At 34.3% G+C, this 8608-nt stretch overlaps 1 long non-coding RNA gene across 1 annotated transcript; it reads right to left on the reverse strand.

Moving 5' to 3' along the window:
- Positions 1–3178: 3178 nt before the first annotated feature.
- Positions 3179–4664, reverse strand: LOC140152617 (uncharacterized). The gene is made up of 3 exons (XR_011859038.1): positions 4568–4664; positions 3943–4028; positions 3179–3270 (listed from the first exon to the last, which is right to left on the reverse strand). It is a non-coding gene; the product is annotated as an uncharacterized lncRNA (long non-coding RNA).
- Between the last annotated feature and the right edge of the window lie 3944 nt (positions 4665–8608).

Here is an 8608-nt window from a genome sequence, read left to right on the forward strand (position 1 = left end):
AGGCCGGTTATCAAACTTGTTTCAAAAATCAGATCTACATGTATAAAGTATTACCTCGCAGCACATAGACAAATACATCACATTACTATGCCCTTTTCCCGCCTTTTTCTGTTTCTCTATATATTCTAAAGAAACATGTTGCAAGATGAATAGGCTATATGAAACTCTATTATATAGTGCGTCAATGACTCTATCATGAAACGCATATAGTGTATGATTACTTTATTTCGCGATGCATGTCCAAACTCAAACATTCATCTCGGCTGAATTTACTTGCATTACGTGATCTACAACAGACGTTCATAGTCTAGACAAATACATTTTACCAATATTAACTGGAAAACCTAGTTAATTCTTGTTTTTTCGTTGCCTTACCAAGTCGTAAAGCAAGAAATAAAAACGTTTCCTATTTCAAGTAATTTCTTTTATATTTTTTCTTTTTGTTTACTTTTAGTTCGTTGTTCTTATTGCTGGCAAATGTTTTGCAGCGATCTAATATTATTCACTAGGAATTTCATTACCTTTGTAAGTGTTCAACTGGGAAAACTTTTTTCCTTTATTCACGGTATCATTTCCCCCGTGTTAGGTATGTAGTACATGCCATATTGTACATAAAATTGGGACATTTTTCTATATTTAACTAAAATATAACTTTTTTTTTTTATCAAGATGATATCGAAAAAATTCCTTTTAAATCATGCTTATTGAATCTGAAACAGGATACGTTATGATTTATAAATTTCAAAACAAATGGTATGTCCGAATAATCAGCTATCAAGCAATCAATTTACTATTGAAGTTAGCTCATAATGGTCATAAGTAGATGATAAATATACATGGCATAAAATGGCATGTTCAAGAAGAACAAACACAGACTTTTAATTTTTGAGCTCGTTAATATCCTACCTTTCTTCCCTCGTGATATTGGATTAGGGGGGGGGGGGTGGATTCGTAGAAGAGGACACTCTGTTTTCGGGATTCGTCCAACCGGAAGAAGTAATCATCAGTCAATATTCTGCTTTACGACCATGAAAAGCAAAACCGTCAAACTAGTGAGTAAATTTTGGTTTTGTTCTGATGAAAATATATAATTATTTATCTTCAAACCTGATGAATCTATTCAGTGACTTATGTTCAAGTTTTCAATAGGTGCATTGATTCAGACTATCATAATATAAATTATCAATTTAAATATGAGTTCCTTAGTATTAATGTATTTGAGAACACAAGGGCGTCAACTTGAAAATTATTATGTACTTTTCTGGGTTGATAGGATGAACAACTTTTAAATATATCCAGCGCACATAAAACGCTGGCTGCTCTGCATGGATAAAAGGCGTCGGCTATCTACAATTTAATATTCATAATTGTTATTTCAGCTCAGTACTACCATTTAATACCTTGCTTACCTCGCCCATTGAGAACTTGTCTATAATGTAAATAATATAATTACATTTTTGAAAAACATCGCGACATTATCTTAAAAGTGCTTACACTAAGGCAAAATAAGTACATGTAATACCAGTGCTGGAACTTTATTATTCAATTTACTAGAAATTCTGATATTTTTGCCGTAGTGTGGTGGGTCGAAGTCATATTTGTTTCTAACATCTTCAACATATACTCTGTTCCGGGTACAATATCAAATTCAGTCTGTATACATCACCCGATCCATTTCGGAAATGTCATGTAGACGATTTTAAGTTGAGCTGTCTACATTTGTGAATGACATAAGATTGCTTCAGATCGAACAAAGCCATTAAAAGCTGTGAGACGTTGCGATTAATAGATGTATGCCAATCATTACAAACTTATGTAATTCATGGCAATTCAGTGTTTGACATACCTTCCAGTTGCGTATCAGGCGCGGGGCAGCCCCGACGGCATTTGCACGGCCGGTCAACTCCATCTACCGGGCTCCGGCCGGCTAAAACCGACCAGAATAATTTCTAGCCCAGTAAACACTGATTTTATGGTAAAATAGTGTAAAAATGCAAACTGGTCAGGTAAACACCATAATTTCATAGTGTAAAATTGAGGAATGTTCAAAATGTGGATCGCCGGTAAATTTGGTATATTTGACCACCCCACCCCTCCCAGACAACGGCACACAGCAAAAAATAAAAGCTCAATATTGAGTAAAATATTACTCATCACGATAGTTAAAAGGGAGCTAGTCCAATTTTGAGTAATTTTTACTCAGCTTCGGTTGATTAATTGTTTACTCAGCACATGTTGATTAAACTCTACTCAATATTGAGTAGCTCCCTTTTTTACTCAAAGATGAGAGTAAAATTTACTCTTTCACTTGGAGTAATATTTGCTCAACTTTTGTTGAGTAAAATTTACTCAATATTGAGTAGCTCCCTTTTTTACTCAAAGATGAGGGTAAATTTTACTCATTGACTATGGAGTAATATTTGCTCAACGTTTGTTGATTAAATTTGACCCAATATTGAGTAGCTCCCTTTTTTGCTCTGAAACAAGGAAACATTTACTCGTTTAACCTTGAGTAAAGGTTTACGCAAGTGTTGATCAAAACGATTACTCATTATTTGAGTAAAACGTAAGTGAAAAGATTTGCAAAATGATGAATAGTAAAGTGTTACTCAACATTTTGAGCAACATGAAACGTATTTTACTCAACAAATATTAAGCAAAAAACACTTTCGAGTTGTATTGAGGCTCCATCTGCAGCTGGAACAAAGCAGTATTTTAAACTAAAAGAATGAAAAGAATACAAAATTAAATATAATATTCTGCATTTTTCCTGGTTTTATTTTCAAAATAGGTATCAAATAAATCACAATATAGCATGTCTATTGTCTCATTACCCAATGTGAGCAAACATAGAATAGAAGCCGGTCACCTCTCCCAAAACTTTTGATGTGAAAAAGTCATTTGAAAATTAATGTTATAGATGCTGAGTGTTTTAAATGGGACAGAAGTTAAGTCTTCACTTCATTATGTTTTAACACTCAAGAATTGTCTAATGTTACCAGGTTCTTTAGTAGCTGATATAGTGTCCAGGAACTGCCAAATAGCAGTGATCAGCCTGTACTGGATATGCTAAGTCATTGTATGTGAAGGATTTGGTATATCTTGTCCACAAGTTCTACAACTTTCATCACTGTTGCGCATTGAAAAAGCTTGCCTATCCATTTATATAAACGGCGAACACAGTTCTGGATTCAACTTGCTTCACAAGTATATAAATGGCAGCGTGCGTCCAGTAAAGTTGGCGAGGAACCAGTCCAAAGCTGTGCCTTCCTGAAACATGTAAAATAAAAGAAAATGTAATAAAGGACATTAATTTCATGGATTGGGACTATTCAAGTGAAATAAAGCTGCCTTAAAATAGAAAATCCACCACCTTTTCATTGTATCAACCATAAATCAAAATTTGTTTGGTACTCGAAAGTGATGAAGCAGATGGAAGAATTAAAACACAAATAACTAAATTTATGCATGTCTTATTTTTAAACTGTCTATAATTGGTCAGATGGTATATAACCAAAAATGAAAACTCTTGCTGAAATTCTTGAAATATTAAAGCAAATATAACATATTTACATGTAATTTACATTGTAATCACCCATTGCATTGGCATTTCTACTTTCATGCGATTTTGCAAATATTTAAAATATCTTTATAATTATTATATTATTATTCCTGTGATAGCGGGCAATGCTATTTTCAAGGGGACACAAACTTTAGGAGACAAGAATTTACAGAAATGGTAAACAAGATAATTATAAGATTCGCGGTTGATTATTCAAAGTTCACGATAGCCAACACCTGTCGGTGAGGATAAGGGGTTATATAGGGGGGTTTCCCTTGGCATTTGAGGTTTCATGAACTACACATTCAATGAACTACATGTATTCTGAAATGCACAAAGAAATTGGCAAGTTAAATGCAACATTATTGATAGAAATTTACCTGTTGACTGACGTTCGTGCATCTTTCTTCAATACCTTTCCTGGAAAGAGGTAGGGCAGCACAAAAATCCCAAAGTCACATCTGATCTGTAAGTAAAATATAGATCAATATTATAAATGCACTGAAAAAGAAAACTGCCTATGGAAAAAAAATTCAAGTGATATTTTGCAATGGTTTCACTCTCCTACTACATATAACTGCAAAAAAGTTATGTGGCACGAGTCAACATCAGGATCAGGGACGTAGCAAGAGCTTTGGGGCATATGGACAAGGAGTAGTGTGAGGCCTTCTAAACATCTCCTTTATCAGCCCTGATCCCTATCCACTTCATTTTCGCTTTTGCTCGGGGCCCATGGACTTTGTCCACCCTATCCGCTTGCTACATGTACGCCCCTGGTCCCCGGGCCTGGTCCACATCAGCGTATGTACTTCGAGGTTGCTCAGACTAGTACATTAGTTACGATCGCAAATACACAGCTAGCATGGTGAGCCGATGACAATTACTGATAAGCTTAACTAACTTAAAAACCTGTCTATATCCGGTTCAAATCATACAATAAGATTTCTAAATTGTGTAACAGGTATATGGACATAAAGTTATGAATAATAGTAATGAAATTAGTACCTTCAAACATTGGTTGTACTGCTGACAAACTCCATTCCACCAGCAGACACTGCACCCGCATCCCGGCTCCGCTTTTATACGCCATGATGACATGAATTTTAATCCCGGGGGGGGTACTCAAGTTTGGTTTTGGTAGGGACGTGCCGCTGAGATTTTGGAAGTAGACCCATAAATATACCAATTTGTCAAGAAATTTGGACCCATTGATATACCAAAAGTCAAAATTTTCGGCCGAATTTACCCAAAATTGTCTTAGTTTTTACAAATTTTCCCAAAATTTTGGGAAAATTTTGGCTAGATTAAGGAAAAATTGGGCTGTTTTCTGAAAAAATTGAGAAAATTTTGAAAAAGGACCCATTCATATACCAAAATAGGCTTTGAAAAAGGGGTCATTGATATACCAGAAGGCTGAAAATGCTACCCATGTTTGCGGCACGTCCCCGTATGGTCATTTGTACTGAGTACCCCCCCCCGGGATTTTAATACGTCGTCGAATTAAACTTACTCCGCGTGTTGAGTTTACTACGCGATTTGAGTAAAATACAATGTGGCGATTAAAATATTTTACTTCTTTCCATTGACCATTTTTACTCTGGCAAAGAGTTGTGTCAAATATCGTCTTTTACTCGTTGATGAGTAAATAATTGGTCTATTTTTTAATCAACATACTTTAGTCGGTAGCACTTTACTCCTTATTTTTTGCTGTGCACCCTGCTACGCCATTGGTACATAAATGTTACATGCATTATAATGTAATAGAGAGTTGACAATAGTTGTCCTCCTGCAAAGTGTTGCATTAAAGAATTATTTTATAAACAAAGTCCGTTTAGAAAAGCTTTGTCTTTAAGTTTTTGTTAAAGGTCAGGTCTATTGCAAAAACAAGTTTATCTCTATTCGAAGAGAATAATTATTACATTATAAGTTGACACTCGTTGCAATTTTTTATGCGTATTTCTCCTGAAAAAAGAGAAATTGTGTGGGTAAATTCGGGCTCGTATGTGTTCTTCCCCGTTTGAAGCGAAATTAATTTTCAAGGTAAATGAAGCGGACACTATATCATGTTCTCATTTACTTGTGTGACAAGTTTGACATTAGCAACAATGAGTTGTACTATTATTTACCATAACAATGCTGCATAACAATATGCAGACTGTTGTTCTCATTTCGGAAACAAAGCTTACACAGTATTGTTAATATGCGTTTGCTTTGTAATATTTCATCCAACTGAATATCGCACAGGGAAATCAGATACATGAGTTTGTGGACGATGAAATTATAAGCTCAAATTATTTATTTATTTTTTAGGCCTAATATTTCTCATGATATTGATATACATATGAATTGTAATATCACAATTTACTAATATATAAAAAAAGAAGCGGCTGATTTTATCCATATGTTTAAAAACCATTTTTTTTTCTGTGAACAACAATAGTATACGTTCTGTCCATTGAGAGCGTTTATAGTCCCTTTTCTCAAAGCGGGCACATCTCATTTCATGACGTCACCTTTTTTCTAGGCCAAATCTGTCTCGTTCGAAGGAACTCACCGCTTAAGTTGTTTTTTGCGGAATATCAATTTTAAACGTTTATTTTCTCAACAAAGGAGTCATTTTCATTGTCCTTATAATATTAGCTTGCCAATGATATGATGTTGTTTTTGCAATAGACCTGCCCTTTAAAGGATAGAACGGTGTTATTTGCAATAAAAAGCAATAGGCGGGTTTAGATAAAATTCTGATAAAAATTTGCCAAATTATTACTTGTGATAAAAAACAGATGTACCATTTGCAAATTACATACTTGTTGAGCCATGCGGCTTCATTTTTATTTCAGATATTCCACTTTTTCAACTCTCCGTGTGTTCGTCTGATGCAAAATTAAATTAAAAGTATCAAATCAAGTTAGGAACATGTCCAACGGATATAGTCTAACTGGTATCTGAAATGAGTTTACAACCATATATAACCTTACGGCTAAAACAACGCGAAATGATCGATGAAGCTCATCCCACCTGTTTACCATAGTGGACTATAGCCTGACATAATTTATACGAAACTTAATCGTAGTACTTAAGCAAATATGGAGCCCATTTGCTATGTAATTTAATTGTAATCTGACAATCGCCAACAATGGGGTAGGTATGAAATATATAGAAATTCAGCGAATAAGTCAATGATAATGTTGAACGCACAAATCTCTCTGCAAAACGGACATAATTGAAATTTGATGGCACACTGTTTATCTAGAAATAACGACAATTTAATGATACACTGAATATAAAAACCTGCCAGGCACACATGTTTGACTGGCTTAAAACTAGTAAGTCTGGCTTCAAACCAGTCGAGCAAGCTGATTAGTTTCATATTTTGGTAGATTAAAGATCACTACATCCATACATCATGACTTTACTTTCAAATTGAGACTTTTTCGTCCTGAAAATTGGGCGCGTTGCATGGACTTAGACATGAGGTAAAATCAGCATATTTCAACGTAGCATCTGCGTTTTATTCTACGTTGGAATCCAAAATGGGAAATCGCAATGTCATTTTTTGTACGCAAAGTATCACACACATTTCAATGGGCAATCTCTGCGTATGAATATTGCGTTTAAATCTAGTCCATTTTTAACACATCGCTGTATCTTTATTATAATGATTTGTTACAAACAAAAAGGATCATAATAATAATTAGACTTTCCTTCGTATGTTCATTATCTTTGACTGTCTTTAACATATTGTAAAATGGACAAATTTTGTGCATTTTCAACGATGTATCTACGTCGATTTTGCACGTGGAATATCTTCAAAAATAGCTAAATACGTGACCTCGCTTCGATACAGGAGAGTGGTTTTGAATAGATCAACGTACGTCCGATGTCTACGTTTGGAAATCGCAATGTCTCTATTATTGTGAATGAGCTATGTACGTTTTACAAAAGTGTTGTTGTTTCAGCCCTCTTTACAACATAACTCAAGAACCACAGGACCTACAAAAGTTTATCTGTGATATTTGCATTTTTCTACAAACTCGCTATGAAATGATCAATGCAATTTTTGCCAAAGCTTACTACCATTCGCAAGATGCTGCGAACTACCAAATCACAACAGTTTAAAATAGCTGCTAACCTTAAATGAACAATAAAACCAGAAACTAGCTATCTTACGCTTTGTCGTGACCCATGTATACAAACGTTTACTGTATTAAGATCGGGAAGTCTTAAAAAATGAGGAACAATTTATTCTTATGATATTAACATTATTTCTCTAATATCTAACATTTAAACAAAATCCGTGAGTATTTTGACAGAAGACCAAGTACTTAAATGTAGTAACAAATCGAAACACTTGCAACAAAGTTTCCCTTTTGTTCGAAATTAAACTATCAGTAACAAAATAATCCATACCTTTTCAACTGTTTTGAAGGTTGTCTACCCGTATTAAATTTGAGGCCAGATTTTGACGAAAGATCTTGTAGCCTGAAGAGACAAAAAGGAAACAACAAAGAAAATTTGTTTTCAAGATATTAAATTGTAATCCATTCGTCTCCAAATGTCTTTAGTCTCCAATACCTTTTATTCCCCTACACATTAATGAAAAATCAAATGCGTGTAAAGATATCAGAAATGGATCATACTGCTGACATTGCATTCATTAAAATCTCTTATGAGCCCATTTTTCGAATAAAGCTGACTGTAATTCCTCATTTATCAATGTTTATATGATTTGAAATGAGAACATCAAGGATATCACGTCACAATTAAGAGCAATATAGGATCAACATACAAAACAGGATCAATCTTTCGTCTTTTAAAACTTTCATTCCTGTTCCCTTGAGGATAACTTGTAAGATCAAATTGCTACAAAAGGTCACACATACATTTCTTAATTCCCTGATCATGATTAATAGATGTGGTAAGAAAGACGTGAGAAGCGATTATCGTACCAGAATGTCTGTATATAAATGATGCCTTTGTAATTCAGCTACTTTGTACTTTCTTATATTACGGCTGAGAATAAGCACCAATATCTATCATGGGTAG

The sequence above is a fragment of the Amphiura filiformis genome, chromosome 5 (assembly GCF_039555335.1).
Source record: "Amphiura filiformis chromosome 5, Afil_fr2py, whole genome shotgun sequence".
Taxonomy (NCBI): domain Eukaryota; kingdom Metazoa; phylum Echinodermata; class Ophiuroidea; order Amphilepidida; family Amphiuridae; genus Amphiura; species Amphiura filiformis.